Source organism: Hipposideros armiger, unplaced genomic scaffold (genome assembly GCF_001890085.2).
Source record: "Hipposideros armiger isolate ML-2016 unplaced genomic scaffold, ASM189008v1 scaffold_587, whole genome shotgun sequence".
Taxonomy (NCBI): Eukaryota; Metazoa; Chordata; class Mammalia; order Chiroptera; family Hipposideridae; genus Hipposideros; species Hipposideros armiger.
Genome location: NW_017731937.1, coordinates 503,925 through 525,258, shown reverse-complemented (window position 1 = coordinate 525,258; position 21,334 = coordinate 503,925).

The following is a 21,334-nucleotide window of genomic DNA, read 5'->3' as shown; positions in this document are numbered from 1 at the left end:
AGAGACTAGGGCAAAAAAAGCTTAATCTGAGTAATTTGTCCTACATAAGAAAGTATGATAGAGGAACCAGTGTCCATCCAGGTAATAAAGGGCAGTATTTCTCAAGAAAAAGGGTAGAGACGTTTATGCTCATTGTCTTACAAAACAAGTAATGTAGGACCTCTAAATACAAACTTGAGGGGAAATTATCCCAAAGTAGAGTATACTAGGCTGGTACAATGTATTATTAGAACTGGTTCTTCACATGCGTCTGCAAATGTATGAAACAAGTTTAGAATGAACTTGTTTTATACAAAAGTCTACATTTTAATATGGTGTTGAGTCAAAAGCAATAAATTGTCTGCCAGGAAACCTACCTAATTGGAAGTCTCCCTGTAAATGTAGAACTTGAGAAGGTCATTTACCCTCTTGGTCCCACTATTTCTTCATTTACAAAATAAAATAATTAGGTTAGATCAACTATAAAGTCACTTTCAGATTCAATGTTGTTTTTATTTTAAGTTCTGATTGTCTGTGGAATATAAAAAACTTTTATTAAAAGTTAAATGAACAGGGCCAGCCGAGTGGCGCATCAGTTAGGAGCTGGCTTGAGACACCAGCTCTGAGCAGCAGGGCCCTGGTTTGGATCCCACATGAGGGCCAGTGACACTGTGCCCTCTACAGCTAAGATGGTGAACAACAGCTCAACCTGGAGCTGGGCTGCCATGAGTCGCTGGCGACGGCATAGGCTGCAGCCCCTGCTGCTGTGGGCTTCTATAAGCTACCGTGTGTGGCCAGGAGCTGGTATGAGCTGCCAAGAGATGCTGTGAGCAGCAGCCTTACAGAGGCCGGCAACCGATCTGACTCACCCAGGAAGAGCACATTGATAATACCAACATGGGCCAGTGAAGCGACATCGTCCACAACTAGACTGAAGAACAAAAGGACAGCAACTTGTCTGTTCCCCTTCCCCGATTCCCCAGCGCTGTTCCCATCCCCCAATTCCCCAATTTAAAAAAACAAAGGGCTGTCCGAGTGGCGCATTGGTTAAGAGCTGGCCCCAGTTCAGATCCCACATACAAGGGCCAGTGACACTGCCCTCTTCAGCTAAGATGCTGAACAACAGCTCAACCTGGAGCTGGGCTGCTGGGAGTCTCTGGTGACCACATAGGCTGCAGCCACTGCTGCAGTGGGTTGCCATGGGCTACTGTGTATAGCCAGCACCCAGTGTGAGTAGCCGTCCAGAAGCTGGTAACTGATTTGCCTCACCTGGGAAGAGCACAATGATGGTGCCAACTTGGGCCAGTGAAGCAACGTCCTCCACAACTAGACTGAAGAACAAACGGACATCAACCTGTCTGTTCCCCTTCCCCCAATTCCCCAGTGCTGTTCCCATCCCCCAATTTCCCAATAAAATTTTTTTTAATCTTTAAAAAAAAATTAAACAAAAAAAAAAGCCTTCAAATACATATTTTACATGACCCGCACATCCCCTTTTCTACAACCTGCGCGCTCAAATATAAGGTAAATTTCTTTTCTCTAAAATGAGCCCTCAAATGAGTTAGCTTAAAATTAATCCTTTCAAAGGCTGCTTTCCCAATTTCTTTGTCTTGAATAGCATTTTAGGGATTGGGTGAAGACATTAGCCCCAAACTAACTTCATCAGTGTTAGTTAAATGTGTGAATATATTTAATAGATAGATTATTGAGGGAGGGAGAGAGAGAAAGGGAGAGAGAGAGAGAGAGAGAGAGAGAGAGAGAGAGAGAGAGAGAGAAAGAGAGAGAGAGAGAGGAGATTGAAGAGTTAATAAGACTGAAATAATAATTTTTTAAAAATGGAATTAACACATATTTAATAGTTAGTCCTAGAGTCTCACCACACAATTCCAAGTGTTGCTATTGTGCTAAACAAGATTACTTATAAAAGCAATATAATGGTGGTTATATTATGGAGATTAGCAAAAATACTAAAAGTTTAATGTTAGGTAAATGAATACTTATATCTCGGGATAAAATTTCCACGAATAGCACTACAAACAGTTACAAAAGTATAGATAGGCTCTGAGAAGCTGATCATTCAAAAGAATGTTTCCAATGATGAAAAATTAAGTCCATTTCCTGAAATACTAGATTTTTTTAAATTATCACTTTAAAATAAAGTTAGTATTTGTCAAAATATGTGATTTTTAAATAAGGCTTTGTAACTAAATAAATTGGCCTTCTAATAGGGAACATGGGAACTATATATTATACATTTAATGTTTGTTTATATAGGGCATAAAAGGTTTAGTATGTTATAATATTATTTGACATAGGAAATGACTATATATTGTTAAGTGAAAAACTTTTTATTAAACAGCATATAAAGTCATATCATCTTTTTAATGGGAAAAATGTCTTTCTATACAAAGCTACTTCTTGGCAAGATAGATATTCACCAACATATTGGCTATGGTTATCACTAGGTGGTGGAATAAGATTAAGAGTACTTTTTTTTAATGTTTTTCTTTCTGTTCAAATTTTCTACAATAAACATTGTAATACTTTTGATATTAGAAAAATAAAAGACAAGATACCAACATCTTTGAAGCCATGTCCATTTTGTACTTCATTTATTATTTAATTTACAAGGACAGATGTATTTGTTTAATGAAATGTCATTTATTTGTAACATCCCGCTCTAGTATATTAGTTTTAATTTCCATCTCTACACTTTTTAATATAAATGAGGTTTATGGTCCTTTAAACTGGCTATTAAAAAATAAAAAGAATCCTATATTGTTGTATATATTCAAGTCATAAAAATACACTTAGTGAAACAAATGAACCCAATGATCAACATTTCTTCATTTTCTAATACTAGATAAGTAACTCAATTTTAGTTCTTGTCTTATTTGTAATTCATCAGAGTTAAAGGTGTTCTTAGTCCTTGGATGAAAATCCAGTGTTTCGTGGTGAGGATTGAAGAAAGTATCAAACTGCATTAGCTATCCTGCTGCCCTGACTGATTCAGAAAATCAAGCTTTGTTCCCTTTCTTGGATCCTGAAAATGTGAGTGTACATGTCTATTGGGAGAAGGAAGGTAAAGACAAAGGATAGAGACCAGCAGATCCTTAGGGGTGCAGAAGGACGCCAAGCAGCAGCCCTGGATAGTGAAGGGACATGCTGACAGTGGCTCCCTGGGTGTGTCTTCTGTTTTGAAATCTACAGCTTTGCATTCTCATTTTATGTCCTCTATGGTTTCTTAATGTTTATTTTGGTTCTTTCTTCTAATTCTTCTCTTAGAGATGAAAACTGAAGAGGGCTAGTCTGGTATGATTCTCTTTTAACATCTGGTGTTCACTACAGTTCTGTGAAGTTTACTCTATTTTTTTTCTCTTCTTTGAATTTAGTGTGCTTGTTCCCTTAAGACCAACAATTTTATAGGCATTTCAATAAAATTTTTTTTCTAAAATTTTTCTGCCCATCTCCTCTTTCTGCACCTTGCTCGTCTCAATATATGCAAAAACAGTCTTAGAAATAAATTCCTTAAATAAAGTGTGCCAATTGATCAGCCAATTTATACTTACTTGTATAGCTGAGTCACTGAAAAAGACCTCACTTCTCAAGTAGATTAAGATCTTTATGGGGACTCAAACCGAGTTTGGCAAACAATTAGGGTGTGAATCAAAACTGATCTGACAACTCAGAGACAGAAATAAAAGTGATAAAAGAAAAAGGCATCATGGAAAATATGGCCTCTCAAGAAAGGGGACATTTTTTTGTTTTTGTTTTTGTTTTTGTTTTTATTATTATTATTATTATTATTATTATTATTATTATTATTAGTTTCAGGTGTAAAAACAAAGTAGTAGTTACAGAATACATGAGCAAACTAAACAGAAATAGTCTCAGAGATACAGAGGAAAAACTGATGGTTGCTAGATAGGAGGGGGTGGGGTTGAGGGAAAAGGTGAGGGGATTAGGAAGCACAAATTGGTAGGCACAATATTGAAAGGGGAAGTTTTTAATGAGAAAGTTACCAGTGCACCTTAGGCTAGAAAAAGAGCTTAGAGGTGAGAATAAAGGCATGTGTGTTGGGATGCAGTTAATATCCCTGCTTGGAGGAACCTGTGCTTAGTTACTGAAAGTGAAGTCACTTTAGGAAAGCAAGATCCAATCATTTGTTTATTGAGTAGTAGTGAGAAGGTGTTTAGAGAATATGGAAAATCTCAAAGACCAAACCTAAAAGGATAGCCATGATAATAGAAAATTTATATATTTTACACTATTTTAGGAAATGATGTATCATAGTAGAATTATTACTTTCACAGATTGTCAATGAACTAAAGAGAATGGAAAGGGAATTGTCAAGAAAGTCCTTTAGAAAGCTGTTGCAATACTCTGGGTATAGGATATTGGAGTCTGGATTAGGGTGTTGCTGATAATGGAGCAGACAGAATATGTCAAGAAAAAATATATACAAGGAGTTGAAGATGTCCTTGAGCATGAAAGGATTGTGATACTAACGACAAAAATAAAAATATTGGGATAGAACTCCTGTCACTGGATTTGTGCCTATCAGTATTATTCTTGCTAATTTGGGTTTTGTCAATTCCTGAGACAGGATTTTGTTTTACTGACTTAGAAGTGGTAAAAAAAAAAAATTAAAAAATAAAAACCTTTTTTCACCATTCATATATAAAAGAGTATTTGCACAAAGGAATACAAAGGAGTTTTCAGAAAACCCTTAAATGGTATTTTCCAATACAAAGAACTGAATATTCCCACTACTGCTTAGATATATATATATCTGTCAAGTCAAATGTTAACTTTTTTGTTTTATTTAGGTGACATTAAGATCCATCATATGTTTCTAATGATTGCTTTCATTTAACTCGGAATAAAAAAATATATCTTTCCAGAGTTTCTTTGGCTCTACGTGCATAGCCTCTGAGTTTTAACAGTCCTTTTGAAGTCTAAGTAGAATAGGCAATACACTGTGTTCACCGATATCATTTTGAAACTGTCTGACCGATTATTACAGAAAGATGAGCGTTTCACTTAATAAAGCCTTAGCGTAACACAATTTGTTACACCATAATTAAAGATGGACACATCTGTTCCATTTTAATTCAGACTCCTTTGAACATAATTACATAAAGCTGCAAGAACAGAAATTCTCAGTCTTAGAAATTTACTATCAAAAAAAAAAAAACCATTCTGTCTACAGAAACTACATGGTCAAAGGACAATTTGTAAAATGAAGTCAGATAGATGTCTCTCGGTCTGTATCAAAGCATGAAATAAAGCTAAGACCCCAGATAAAAGTTCTGTCCCCATGTGAAAGCTGTAATTAGTTAGGGAAGCCTAGGTGAAGGACAATCTTTACAGAATGTACTAACATCCTATCCCTGCAGCGAGGTACTACCTTTAAATATTCTCTTAGCACATAGATAAATAAAAAAGGAAGGAACAAATACTAAGGACAGACAGCCAAAGGGAAAACAAATATAGGAGACATTCAACATTGTGTGTTACCTTTAAACCTCCTACTACATTCTAAATTTTCAGTTATATTAATTACATAGACCTTGCTTAATAAATATTATATCCTCTTGATAAGGGCCTAGCTACTATATCCACAATAGTTTTTAGATTCATAATAATCAGATGCAAAGTAAAGGAGAGATGAAGAAAACCCTATGATTTCAGAATGAATTCTGAGAATTTAATAACATGAGTTAAATGGCAAGCCATGCACACAAACATCCCTGAAATGTAGGCTGTTAGTCTGTTTTATTTATGTTTCCATATCCTGAAGATGACTTAATGAGGAGATGCAATCAGGATTAGCTAAGCAGTGAGAACTTGGAGGGAATGGGGTGGCAGTAAGATTTATATAAATATTTGCAGAGACTGGGAAGAGCAGATGCTCCTATAATCCAGACAATGTGTGTGCACTTCTTTTTAAAATAAAATAAAACAGTTGAAAGCCAAAATATAATTAATCAGAGGAAATGCTTTAATCAACATCTTCCAAATCCTTAAGCACTGCTGAAAAGATTAAAGAAACATAAAAGAAATTAAAATATGATATTCAAAGGAAACTAGAATTAGTCTATTCCTGACTTTCTCCTTTTATTTCAGATGTGGGATGGAGCATACAATTAATATGCATTTCCAATTGCTGCCAACTAGTGAAATTTTCTAGGTGTTTAAGGTACTAAATAAATCACCTATGACTTACTGTATAATTTACAATGTGGTAATGATAGCTCTCTCTTCATTATTAATTTATTTTGAGAAATGTGTATGCTTGACCTTATTTCCTGTAGTTCTAAACAGAGATCTTTCCAATGGAACTGGAGATAGCAAATTTAAATGAGTGTCAGTTTTATATTCATAGGTTACCTACAAAGATAAAAAAAGTTGCCTATCAAGAAAGAAATTAGTACATCAAACCCATGTAGATCTCCAATTTGGATAATATAGATCCAAAATTATTAATGTAATTGACTTTGAACTCAATTTTGGGCTCAGTTCTTCTAAATTCAAAATCTCTCTTGTTGTTTTTTCTGATGTTTCCTGCCCAAGATTTGATGAGCTGCTCAATATGAACCTATAATTATTACTAAAGCTCAGAGAAGAACAATTTAAACAGAGGATTTTAAAACAATGTCTCAAGGAAATAAAAAGCACATGCCTTCATGGTAAATTCAAAATATACAAACATCTAAAGCTCAAAGCTTTGTCCTTTCTACAAACGAAGTTTTATTGGTGACAGGAATTATTTCATATGCATCACCAGGATATTATGAACAGTTTTTAACATAAGATGAGGCCCTACAGATAGTAAACAGCTTACTACTCTTAATTGCAAAAGTACCTTTTAAATAAAATTTGAGCCTGCTTACAATTTCTAGCAGAAATATTGTTTGTATCTACTAAAATAGTACTACAAAGTCTCTAGTACTCAGGATTAGAAATCATGAAAAGTTAAAAATATAACCCTGCAAAAAATTGCCAAAATTATGATTATTGAAATGGCAGGGATCAGTATTTCTTATCATGCATTCTTCCATAAATAAATCTTAGTAACAGGAAAAACCATATGACCAATGTGAAAAATCCATTGTGAAATCTAGACTGGGAAAATGAAAGCAGATAGGTGGCAATTTCTTTTGTGTTCTATCATAGTTATGGTAACTCTGAAGGGTACATTGCACTTATTTGCTTCTTATATGTTTGCTGTTTAATATTCTGTTCTAGCAAAAGAACAAAATATCAAACAGCTAATATATAACTGAAAAGAAGACATCAAGTTTCCTGTTTCATCCTCTAGATGACTTTGGTATTTGTTTAGTAATTTATGTGCAATGGCCCTTTGATCCCTAAGTGACTGATCCTGTGTACTTCATTGCAATGTGAGTTAACTATTATTAAAACAGTCTATATTTCATTATCAGAAAATAATTCTAAAAAGTGTCCTACTGGATTTTGATATTAATGTCCTGTTTTATCAAATGGGATTGTTTTTCTCAAATTAGCGACTTTTACATAACAAATTCAGCAAATGATTTGTAACCAAGCCCAATGATAATGCTTATTAAGAGTATGGCCATTTCTATCAACACACTCACTGGACAGATAAGGTGCAGAGACTGGTCATAAAAGGATGTTCCCTTTATTCGGTCTCCTTTTTCTCATTTCTTATCAGCACACTGCAGAAGGGATATGGAGCTTAATTATTGTGATTGTTGAATATCATTATCACCATCTACCAAGTTAATCACTTGTCATAAGGAAATCAGAAATTATGTCCTGTTAGGGATTCTGAGACTAGGAAACAATACCAGGAGATCTGACTCTCATCTCTGCCATTATGCTGTTTGTAATCAACCATCTGCAAGGGACATGTCCATAAGATGAGGGGATTGGTTTAAGGATGTGCCACCCCAAGGCATTTGTATCCGGAGCATTGTCAGAAGCAAGCCAAGGCATAAATGTAACCACATATGAAGATGGCTCATAAATCAGGAACGGTGCTACTTGATAAGGCGTCCCCTAGCCACATGTGACTATTTAAATGTAAATATAAGTAAATTAACAGTAAATACAATTTTAAATTCCATTTTTCAGCTACACAAGCCAAATTTTAAGTGCTCAGAGCTCCACATGGCTAGTGGCTCCCCATAAAAAAGAAAATTCTTTATAAATGACTATTCTATACCCATAGTTCCTGGAACTGGGCATGATAAACACCAAAGTTATCAACCTACAGAATTATCAACCTGTTTCCAAGAACAAATGGATGTAGCAGGGTCATTTATACACAGTTTTGTTTTGTTTTACTTTCCTTTAAGATTTTATTGGGGAACAGCATTGGGGAATCAGGGAAGGGTAACAGACAAGTTGCTGTCCTTTTGTTCTTCAGTCTAGTTGTGGAGGACGTCGCTTCACTGGCCCATGTTGGTATTATCATTGCTCTCTTCCCAGCTGAGTCAGATCGGTCACCGGCCATTGGACGGCCACTCACAGCAGCTCAGGGCAGCTCATGCCAGCTGCCAGCCACTCACCATAGCTCATGGCAGCCCACTGCAGCAGGGGTTGCAGCCTACACCATGGCTGGTGACTCACGGCAGCCCAGCTCCAGGTGAACTGTTGTTCACCATCTTTGTTGCAGAGGGCAGGGCGCAGCATCACTGGCCCTCATGTGGGACTGGAACCGAAGCCCTGCTGCTCAGTGCTGGTGTCCCAAGCCAACTTTTAACAAACGTGCCACTCAGCTGGCCCCATAGTTTTGTTTTTTAATCATGGCTGTCACCCTTTTTCTTTTTCCTGACAATGAATAAGGTAAGACATGTGCAAATGACTCTGCTTCCTTTTTCATAAAATGTTCTGAGTATATATATGCTCATCAATACTAAAGTATGGCTTAGAGGTCATGTAGAACCCTCAAATTAACCTACAAAATGGTATAGCAAAGAGTTGTTTCAAAGATTGTTTATAATGGCATATTAGTTGCTGATAAAAATAAAAGAGACATACATGCACACATACCATAAACATCATAAAAAAAACTATCAAACAAAACAAACACCAAGAATAACATATTTGTACCAACATATAAGCAAGCATTCTGAGAATGATCTAAGTTTAATAACTTAGATTTAATAATGCCTAGCCAATGACTTATGTGATTTTTATATAATCCTCTATTTATTAAAAAAGAGAATGCAGTGAATAAAAATATGTTAATATAAGAGTAATATAGAGTATCACCATCATTTTCAAACATACCAAAATGTATACAGTCAAATAAATGTACTCAAGGAGTTACGTTTCAGAAAAATGAATTTACATGTTCTAAAATATGCTTATGGATAACATTAGTAATGCCAGTTCTTAATATACTGGGGAACTTTTTTGTTATTGAAAATAATTCCAGGTCATCTAAAGCCAAATCTTGGTAATAATTCCTGGTTATAATCAAAGGGCAGCTAAAAAGTAATGACATTTCTTCTGTGGAAATAATAATAAGGTATCATTTACTGAGTGTTCATGAAATAGCAACAGGTGCTGAATATTTGACAAAATTAATCTAGTCTTTATACTTAGTTCCCCATCTTACAGATGAAGAAACAGCTGTTCATAAAGGTTTCATAACTTTCCAATATCACATGGCAGGCACATTGCAGAACCAGGATTCAAATTCAGAAATCCCTAGCTAGCTCAAATCTGGGATGCTAAGGTTATTTCTCAATGAGAAAATCCAAAAAGTGTTTTCTTACCTATAATTCTTTTTATTTCCACAATTTCTGTTATAACAATTTGTATTATATCCTGATTCAGGTCAATATCTAATGCACATTTTATAACATGATTTTTTTAAAGGAAAATAAGCTGTGAGCCCAATTATTCCTCCAAATGCATCTTGATTATTTTCATTGTAGAAAATCAATAAATCATTCAATTCAAGTTAAAAAATCTTCAAATAATTGTTTATTATAATTAAATATGAAATCATTTGGTAGTTTTTATAAATTTAACATGGATACTATAACTTTAATTGAAAAATATATATATATGTGTCCATATGAATTTGCAATGTGAAAAAATAGGAACAATCATTTGGCTATACAAGTTTTACTATGTTTACAAAAGACTAACAAAATTTGATACAAAATATTAAATTTGCTGATCCAACATACAAACTGTGTTTCCAATATATTAGTTTATGAAGTTGATAGATAGCTTTAAAATATAATTAAAATGATTATCTCATATATAGCCCAATAAGATAAAGGCTCATATAAATATCATGTACCATTGAACCCTATCAATGAAGTATACAAATCTCAGGTAAAGCTGTTCAGGTGGCATACTAGACAAAGTGGAATTATTACATATGATTTGTACCAATTAAAAAGGCTCAAGCAGTTATTTAAATATTTGAGGCTATCTATTAACTTTCAAATCTTAACAAAGTCACCAAAATATAATTATATCCAGCTTGGTGATTGGCAATTAAGTTTATAAGAGATTAAGAAAACCCCACAGGTCACAAATAAACAAAAACCTCCTGAGCACAGTGCCAGTGCTATCTTAAAAGAACAAGATTATAGAGAAGAAGTCTTGGTATCTAAGAATGTACAGTTTGTGAAAAGTAAGGAGATTTGAAATCACAACTATGATTTGACAAACAATGCCAATGAACAAGCATAAAACATACTATTTGTGAATAATACAGTTGCTAATAGCATGTATATAAACCACAGGCAACTTTTTAAAAAATAATGAATGCTGTATATAAATCTTAAATTCAATCTCAGAAGCAGTTTAACAAGAACATTGCCTCTTACTTAGAGGTTTCCTTTCTATAGATGTGTCTTCCTTAACCCATTTAATCATGCCCCTAAATACTACCTCCTGGCAGGCAATTAAGACTCTGGAAGTATTCAGAATGTACATCTGCGTACCCATTTCTTTTGAGACAAGAGAAGAAAATTACTTAGCTGTAATTCTTACTCTCAATGAATCGTAATTACAATAACTCTAAACCTTTTGATCTCAAGTGCTCCCCCATGCATTTGAAATAAAAAAATATATATTCTATCAGCAAGTTTAAAATCAATCGGTGTCTTCACATATAGGTGAATGCACCTCTAATTCTTAAAGTCCCAAGTATATGTAAAAATATCAGCTTTACATTTCAAGATAGGTAAAAAATAGTGCATGAGACAATTATAGTGATAACCCAGAAAATCAAAAGTAAAAAAAAAAAAAATTACTTGAATAGGTCTAAATAAAATGTCTCTCCACTTAGGGAAACAACCATAAATTCTCATCCCCATCACTAGGAGCTGTTCTGGTTAACATTCCTTTTACCCAAGAATTATATGTTTTATCCATGTTCAAAGACTTACAAAAAATACTGAATCCAAGCTGAAAATAAATAATGATTCAGAATTCCCTTCAGGATTCTTTCCCTGCCCTGAGCATCATCATTAAACACACACATCGTTATCATTGTACAATCTTGTGGGTGAGAATGCATAGAAAGTGGGGTTTTCCTGTACATACTAGATTTTAAAAAATCTGCTTTTAGTTTATTAGGGGTCATTTATCTCTTCATCATAAAATCAAACATCTGAACAAAAGTTTATTTATTGACAATTTTTAGATGGGTTTGCAAGTCAAAAAGCTTTCAAGTATATACTAAAATAGCACACGTGTGTGTACACACACACACACACACACACACAATCTTAAACAGCACAGAAAGACTTTAACATGCCCTTATATGTATATGAGTAGCCTGTAGCCAAGAACTCACCAACACACTCTAACTGCTGAAATTCCCATCTCATCACTATAGCTGTAGTGACCCCTGGATAGTCCTTTAATTTTCACTGGTGAGGAAATACATGTCCATGACCTCCATTATCCCACTGCTTAAATCCTTGATGCCATGAGAACCTTAATGTCCTACCCTCACTGCTGGAAGATGAGGGTGGGGAGTGTGAACAGGAGGCTGTGCATCCACTCCCACCTTCAAGCCCACTTCATAATGGGAGCTGTGTTCCAGAACCTTGGGTTGGAAATTAGAATAAGTTTTTCTTTAGACATAAAAGCCTGAAGAGCTGACTTCAGACTTTTCAGTATCACAATTCAAATACTTTATAGGATTTTTGGGACTAGCCAGGTTAAACACATACCTCACATTATATTAATATTATTAGAAAAATGCATTTGGAGTTTTAAAATAACTTAAAAACCAATTTTGAAAAAAATTCTGTTATAATTTAAGGAATGCCCATAAATTAAAAACACAAAAGAATAAATCAAAGTTACCCCTCTATAAAATCATATAGCATTTTACATAATTTTTAGCGGATATGCTTTTTAAATATATTGCATTGACAAATAACCAAATTGTATAGCAAAGTCTGGAGAGCAGAGCTTCACCCAATATGTAGGTGATATAAGAATTTAAGTCACATATTCATGTGTATGATTTTTTATTCTAATTCAGCTGGCTGTTTTGGTTTTCTTCTTCTATGAACCTGATAACACTGGACAAACTCTCCATTTTTATTCAAATTATCACTTTGTTTTGCTTTTTACTAGATTATGCTAATTAGCATGTTAGCAAAACAAAACCTTCTCTTGACTCTACTCTCCACATTAACTACTACTCCATTTCTTTCCTCCTTATGCAGGAAAACTTTCTTTTTTTAAAAAGATTTTATTGGGAAATTGGGGGAGAGGAACAACATTGGGGAATCAGGGAAGGGGATCAGACAAGTTGCTGTCCTTTTGTTCTTCAGTCTAGTTGCGGAGGACGTCGCTTCACTGGCCCATGTTGGTATTATCATTGCACTCTTCCCAGGTGAAGCAGTCGCTTGCCAGCCATTGGACGGCCACTCACAGCAACTCACGGCAGCACACGAAAGCTCAAGCCAGCTGCCGGCCAGCCCCACTGCAGCCTATGCTGTCGCCGGTGACTCATGGCAGCCCAGCTCCAGGTGGAGCTGTTGTTCACAATCTTAGCTGTAGAGGGCGCAATGTCACTGGCCCTCATATGAACCAGGGTATGACACTGCTGCTCAGAGCTGGCGTCCCAAGCCAACTCAACCAACACACCAACTGGACCGGCTCTAGAAAAACTTTTTGAAAGTGTTGCCTTTAGTTATAATTTCCTTTTCTCTCATTCTCTCTTAAACCCACTTCAGTCAAGCTTTAAGCTACATTCTATCAAAACTGTTTCTGTCAAGATGATTACTGACATCCTTGTTGGTTAATCCAATGTCCAGTTCTCTGCCCCGGACACAATGGCAGAATTTGACACAGCTGAGCATTCCCTCCTTCTTGGTACGTTTTCCAGCATGCTTCCCACTCAGTTTTTCTTCTCTCTCATTTCCCCCAATTTCTTGGTTCCTCTTCTCAACCTACTTTCTTAGTGCTCTTCCGTAGTTCCCGGACTTTGTGTTAGCATTTTAAACCCATTGTCCCATCATGTTGTGGTGTAGATGGTTTCTGATTAGATGTTTGTAATTTTATGAATCGTTATTCCCCTACAGGTAATGGCTTATTTTTCTCTTGATACCTTCAAGATATTCTTTTTACCTTTGGTTTTCAGAACTTTAACAGTGATGTGATCAGATGTATTTTGATTTATATTTGTCTTAACCTGGGTTTGCTGAGCTTCTTGAATCTGCAATAGTGTACCTTCCATCAAATTGAAGAAATTTTCAGACATTTTTTCCTTTAAATATTTTCTCTAGTCCATTCTTATTCCTCTCTTCTGGACTCTAATTACAGTTGTGTTAGACCCTTCAATATTGTCCACAGATTCTTAAATCTCTGTTCAAATTTCTAAACAGTTTTAGTTAGTTAGTTAGTTAGTTAGTTAGTTAGTTAGTTAGTTAGTTAGTTTTCCAGACTGAATAATTTCTACTGATCTTTCTTCAAGTTCATTCTTCCTTTGTCATCTCCATTGTGTTGTTAAGCCCATCCAGATAATTCTTTAATTCAGATACAGTGGTTTTTAGTTCTAGAATTTTTGCTGGATTCTTTTTTAATGTTTATATTTTCCTGCTGAGATTTTCTATATTTTCATCCATTATAAGTATACTTACTTTACCTCACTGAGTACAGTTAACACAGCTACTTTAAAATCCTTGTCTGCTAATTCCAACATCTGCATTATCTCTGTTAGTTTTCATTGATAGCTATTTCTCTTTAGAATGGTCATATTTTCCTGATTCTTCATACATTGAGTAATTTCAGTTTATACTAAGAGCATTGTAAATATTATGTTGGGGGACTCTATATTTTATTTATTCCTCCAAAGAATAGAATATTTGTTTCATTACATAGTTAATTTAATTAGACTCAAACTACAAACTGTCTCGCCAGAGATAGCTCAAATGTCAGTTTGCTTATTTTGTCCTTAGATAAAATATTTTCAGTCATGTATGTTTCAAGCGTCAGCCAGAGATATGATAGAGTTTATACACAGAGAGTGGGGCTCCCCTCTCTGGCTCTGTTTCCACATTCACTTTCTATTCTCTGAAGTTGCCCCCAAACTCTGTCTTCTGATTCTTCAGGCCAGAGAATCTTAAGTTTTTATACTGGAGTTTAAAACATTCCTTGCAGAAACTACTGAAGATGGAACTCAAGCTAAAAACTGTAAAATTCAAAAACTCACTCAATGTCAATTACTTCTCACAAGTTTCAGCGTTTCTCTATAATCTGCCTACTTTGTTAACGCCTCAGAAACTTTGAGTAGTTCTTTCGGTATTTTGTTCAGAATTTATTGTTGTGTTTTGCATGATGGAGGTCTGTTAGAAGATTACTCAAACATATTAATGGGGAACCAGCCCTTAATTCAGCCCCATGACTTTAAATATTATCTCCACGCTGAAAACTCCTTAACTAATATCTCCAATCAAGATCCTTCTAGACTCATTATCTATTTGCATGCTCAATATTTCAGTCAGCTGCCAGATAGATCTCAGATTTAATATATCCAAGAAAAACCTCCTGCTCTTTCCCAACAACACCAAGCTAGTTTATCAGGTAGCCTTCCCCATCTAATTGGGTTGCAACTGCATCTTTCCAGTAACTCAGGATAGAAAATTTTGTAGTCCTCTTGACTATTCCCTTTCTCTCATATAATTCATCCAGTCCAGTAGGAAATTTTGTTGTGTCCACCTTTAAAATATATTCAGAATCAAATCACTTGTGCTTATCTTCATGATGGCCCCTGTCATTCCTTGCCTGGATTAGGGCAATGACCTCCTAATCACTCCCACTGAACCTCCACGTGCGCCCTCAATCTATATTCACCACAGGAGGAACACTGACCCTTTGAAAAGGCAAATCAGATTGCTTCACTCTTGTTCTCAACACTGTAATGCAATCCTATTTTACTCAACAGAAAAACCAAATTCTGTATAAATGAGTGAAAAGCCCCAACAATCCGGCCCCCACTTCCTCTCCTACTGCTCCCCTATACTTTGTTTTTTTCTAGGGCTTTTGCTCTAGCTTTTGCTTCTTCCTGGAACATTCTTCCCCAAAATGCCAGGTTAGCGGAACCTCTTCACCTCTGTCTGCCCATATCTTACCCCCCAAATGAGACCTACTTTGACCATCTTCTCTCACACCATCCTACTCACCCAGCTGCTTTTGTCTGTGTCACCCTGCTAGAAGGAAGCCCCATGAGGGCATAGATCCCTGCCCCCTGTATATATCAAGCGCCTAGAACAGTGGCTGGCACGTAGGAATTTTTCAATAAATATATGTTGAATAAACGAATGTTAAGCCTTGTCCTGCCTAATGGCAGAAAAGGGAATCTTAGTCATTCCCTGCATTTCAGGTTTAAGTGTAGTTCATTCAGACTTTCTTCTTTTTCTTTCTTCTCAACCTGGTGCCTAATTTTCAGGGGCTTATCTGCAGAAAGAAGGCCAGGAGGGGAAGCCTGGCCTGTGGCTGCCCTCGGCACTACACTGTGATCTGCTGAGACAGCCTCTGCCTCTCCTCATCTCTGTTTCTGCATTCATCCCCACTGCTAACCTCTGAGACTCACACATCACTCCATGGTCTACAGTTGATCAAACAACCAAAACTGAGAAGTCATTTTAGACTGCTGGTTCTCTCATTCTGCCAATTTTGCACCCTTTTTTAAAGCAGTGGAAAATGTTAGCTATTTTCCCATGCTTCCCTGAAGTCACAAAGACCCTAAAGTTCTATCAAAACTTTCTCTTGGATACCACAAAAGGCCCTCAGGACTTACTCCCTTGTCAATATGGAAAATATCTTCAAGAATAAAGCCAGGGCCAGCCAAGTGGCTCGTTGGTTAAGAGTTGGCTTGGGAGCGCGAGCTCTGAGCATCAGGGCCACCGGTTAGAATCCCACATGGGCCAGTGACACTGCGCCCTCTACAGCTAAGATGGTGAACAACAGCTCGACCTGGAGCCGGGCTAAGGAGAGTTGCCGGCGACGGTGTAGGCTGCAGCAGGGTTGCAGTGAGCTGCCATAAGCTACCATGAGTGGTCGGCAGCCAGCGTGAGCGGCCAGCAGCGGGTGTGAGTTGCTGTGAGCCGCCGTGAGTGGCCATCCAATGGCTGGCAAACGATCTGCCTCATCCAGGAAGAGAGCAATGATCACAATACCAACATGGGCCAATGAAGTGACACCCTCCACAACTAGACTGAAGAACAAAAAGGACAGCAACTTATCTGTCCTCCTTCCCCGATTCCCCAACACTGTTCCCTCCTTCAATTCCCCAATAAAATCTTTAAATAAAAATAAAAATAAATCCTGCTGAAGTCTCAAAACTAGTCCCCTGTATGGGTGAAAAAAATAATTGTTCTGCCACCTTTCTAAATTTTTTTCTGGCTGGGTTATAATCAAATGAACATGAGACAGAGTAACAGGAGAAAACGGCCACATTTAATGCCTATGTACATGTGGGGTGCCCTAAGAATATGAGACCTGAGGGCACATCGGACAGTGGCGGCTTAGAGGCCAGCATCCTGGAGCTAAGGAAAAGAGAAAGGGGAGACAGTGGGACACAGGAGCACTTTGAACATATGGACCTTGCTAGATTCCTCCCTGTCTATCACACACTAGTTCCTATTAAACTATAGTGATCTGGTATCTTCATTCCTGGAGCAAGTCCTCTATCTTAATCCCTTTTAGTCAATTAGGGGGAAGGCCAAAGGTTTCTCCTAAATCTTTAGTTTTTTAAAATAACTAGCTTAAAATAGTCAATTATCCCATATTTTGGGGTGGCAAAGTCTGCTCCCACTCAGTCGTCTACTTTCAGATATCCAAATTTATCTTGGAGATTTTATCAATACTTTCTCTCCCTGTTTTTAAATAACCCTGGGTGGGGAATAGAAGCAGAACATGGGCTCAGCTATCTTTCTTCCTCTTTTGTTCTACTCTCCTCTACAGCTCACAGGAGCTCTTGACAGGAGTGGGGAAAATTTAGGACCCAAAACAAATCTAATTAAATACTTCCTTCTTGCATAGGAAGTGAAGCTTTTGAGATTAAAAGCCAAGGATTTGCTGTCTTTTTTTTTCTTTTAAACCTCTAATGATAACATCAAATTACTAATTCCTGAATGCCTGCAATGGAATAAAGAGTCTCAAAGGCCCAAGAAAAGGAAATCAAAAAAGTTTAAAGTGAGAGAATGAGATCAGACAGAGAAGGGAGGAAGTGATGGTAAGGTGGATATTTCAGTCAACACTTCAAAATATTCACATATATTAGCTTGAGTCTTTATCACTTGAAGAACTTATTAAACCTGAGTTAAACTTTTGTTAAAAAAAAATAGCAAAAAGAATTTAAGAAGAAAAGAAATTGCAGTTAATCTTTTCTCACAAGGTAGATTTTTCCACAGAAATGCTGAACTTAACTCAGTGTTTTCATGAAACTAAAGAACATATTCTAGCTCTGAGTTCTGATTAATTAAGAAAAAATTCAAATTGGATAAGGATGTGAATGCCTCCCTGTCTGAGTCTAAGCATGGTTTAGAGATTCAGGAACACATAAGTGAAGAAAGAAAAAGAATTCTCCTCCTTTGACATAGAATATTGAGAAACAACCTGACGTAACGTATTAGCATCAAATAAAGCCAAAATCTAAATGAAGAAATTCTTAGCCTTAATGAAGGTCGTCATATGTAAACATAAAGAGAATTCCTCACTAGCTTTAAAAGGAAACTTGGGAAATTAACTTCCACACATGATTAACTTTGAGGTTTTTAGAGGAAAGTAACTGCCTATATCCCTAGTAATATTATTTAAATTTTAGTTTCTTTTATAATTAATGAAGCAATTCAAAGTTATTACCTTTTTATTGCAAGGGGGTAATTTTTTAAAAAAATGTTAAGTCCTCAGGATATTTGTACAGGAGGTTCCCTTTTCCAGGCACAATCTCCCAGTCCAGGCTCTGCTTCAGCTGAAATAGCAGAGAGGCCTTCCTGGGTGCCCTATTCAAGAAGGCCAATTTCATCTCATTTTAATTATTCACTAAATCTATAGTCTGTTTATATAATTTTGTAAATTATATGTTTGTTTATATATTTACTCTTTTATCTTCTGAATTCTACATCAGACTCTATACGCCACAAAACAAGCTGTGTCTTTACATAATTCTTCAAAGTATATCCGTCAATTACCATAATGCTTAGTAAAGAGCAGGTAATCAATTAAATGTTTGTTCAGCAAGTAAAAGACAAAAGAAATAAAATATGCAGTTAATTGCTCTAAGAATTTTTTTAACCAATTCATAGTTTCCTGAATGACAAATATACTAATACTTCTTAAATGTAAGGAGCTTTTCTTGTTTTTATTTTCTAAAACTCCATAGCTTCTAAAACTGCTGTAGAGTACTGTACTGGTAAATGTTTCACTACATGGTCTCTGAATAAAAAGTAATACATGTATATATAACTATTGGAAATTTTACTGACATAAAAGCTACATAGCATACAATTTGCAAATAATAATATAATATACAATGTTCTCTATTGAAAATTCCCTGTAGCTAATTGATTCTCACAGAATGTTTTGTTGATTTTTGTTGAACTGTTGTTATCTATAGCCAATCCATATTTGAAATTGACAAATGGGTGAAATTCTAACGTGAATATCAGTTCATATTTTTGTTTATGTTCTTGAGTAAAATAAAAATGTCAAAACAGAGACATATGTCACAACACAGATTTGTCAATACTGTAGGCAACTTTTTTGCTAAGTCAGATAATGGTTTGCAAATACTGGTAGAATATTTTCTCAAATTCTTGTGGTTTTCACAATGTATCACCTATACCTACAACACATTTTTAAGTGTAATCTGCAGCATTTATATGTTTTCCATCAATTTCTTATATGTAGATGAGGAGTAGGAAAACTTCCTTGGTAAAAAGACAAATAGTACATATTTTAGACTATATGAGCCACATAGTCTGTTACAATTACTCCTCTTTGCCATTATAATACAAAAGCAGCCATAGAAAGTATATAAACAAGTGGGTGTGTATGTATTTCAATAAAACTTGAACTGTGTATAATATGCAACTATGTACGAAAGCAAGCAATGGACTGGATTTGGCCCAAAGGATGTAGTTGGCCAATCCTTTGCCTAACCCCCTAGATAAACTGGGCCTGAATTTTAGTCCTTGCCATTTTCATGGAGTAAATACTCCTACATTGTTAATTTCAAGCTACCAATGTGACCTCACTGCATGTTGAGTTGGGAAGCGATAGATAATTGAATGGAACACCATGATATAATATTTCCACCATACAGATATAATATATATAAATGATCTAAGAGTATGGATAACAGCAAAATGTAGTAAAGTAGTTGGAAAGTAACATGTTGTATTTATTATATTTGTTTTTAACATATTTTATATACCTGGATTTAATATAATCTCAATTTTTAAATGGCTGTTTTTAAAAATTGACTTATAAAATTCCTGAAAATGTAACAATCTGCTCTCTTGAGCTGATAGACCGAGGCTTCTGCACACCACAGTTATAGCTCCTTCCTTGAAACTCTCTCTACCCTCTTTATCTCCTGCTTTAATCTGGTTCTTCTTTTTCTTCTTTGACTTTCTCTTATTTATTCTCAGGTTGATACTTCTCCTAGTCTCATTTTCAATATATAGGATTCAATGTGATTCTATTCTTCTGTATCTACATAATTCCACAGCATGCTCCCTTAGCATAACTTCAACTACTCTTTTATTGCTGATTATGCTCAAAAAAATAGATTTAGCTCTGCACTGTCATTCAGATTTCTAAATTAACTGCTGTATATATTTCCATGTGGATGTTTTGAATCCCTACTGTCATTTCAAATTTAATGAGCCTAAAACCAGTCACCAAATTTTCCAGTCTCCTTTCCCTCATGCCTTCATTGTTCAAGGTATTTTTGTCAGTCAGACGAGCTTGAATTTTTTAATTCAGCTTCTCCTTGGCCTATTTCCATTCTTACCAACATTTCCTGCTAAATATCTTCTATTACGTCTCTCTATTCACATTTCCACCATACCGCTCACACCTGAATTATAGCAATAGTGTCTCAGCTGATCTCCTTGTCTTCAGCCTTATCATTCTTCAAGGGTTTTTCATAGTGTAGTGAGGCCCATTTATTCTAAATCCTGAGGTTATCATACTTAAACCCATGATAAAGACCTAAAATGAATTTCATAGTCTACCTCACTAAATTTAAATTTCATGCTCAGTCTCAAGGGTTTCCTAATTTAGCCCAATTTATCTTTACTAAGCAATGTCATTATTCAATATGTCTCCAAGTAGACAAAATTCCCCAAGTCAAAGACAAAATTTTCCCCAAGTAGACAAGACATTGTAACTTGTATTTCATTTTTATATAGGCAGTAAATAACTTGTTGATTTATCTCTTATTTGTTAATGTATTTTAAATTATTGGTGCTACATTAGGAAACTGAAAAGAAATGCTTCCATTTGAACAATAAAAATCCAATATATTAAATAAGATGTACATATTCTAAAAATACTTCATAAAGAAAAACATTAATTCAATAGACTGAATAGGTTAAGTCCTAAGAATTGTGGTAATTGCTAAGGATGCTGGGATAACAAAACAAATTTTCTGACTTCAGAAAGCTGCAATCTACTCAAATAACATTATAATCAACATATTTTTAAAAATAACATTGATTCAGACAGTTTGCAAGTTTGGGTAAAAAAAAAATGGTATTAAAAGCTAAAAGTCCACATGTCATTTCAAGGTCTATATAAAGGGCTTATTGAAGAATATTTCCTTCATTAAGTAAATTAGATAAACTATTTAACAGGACATTTT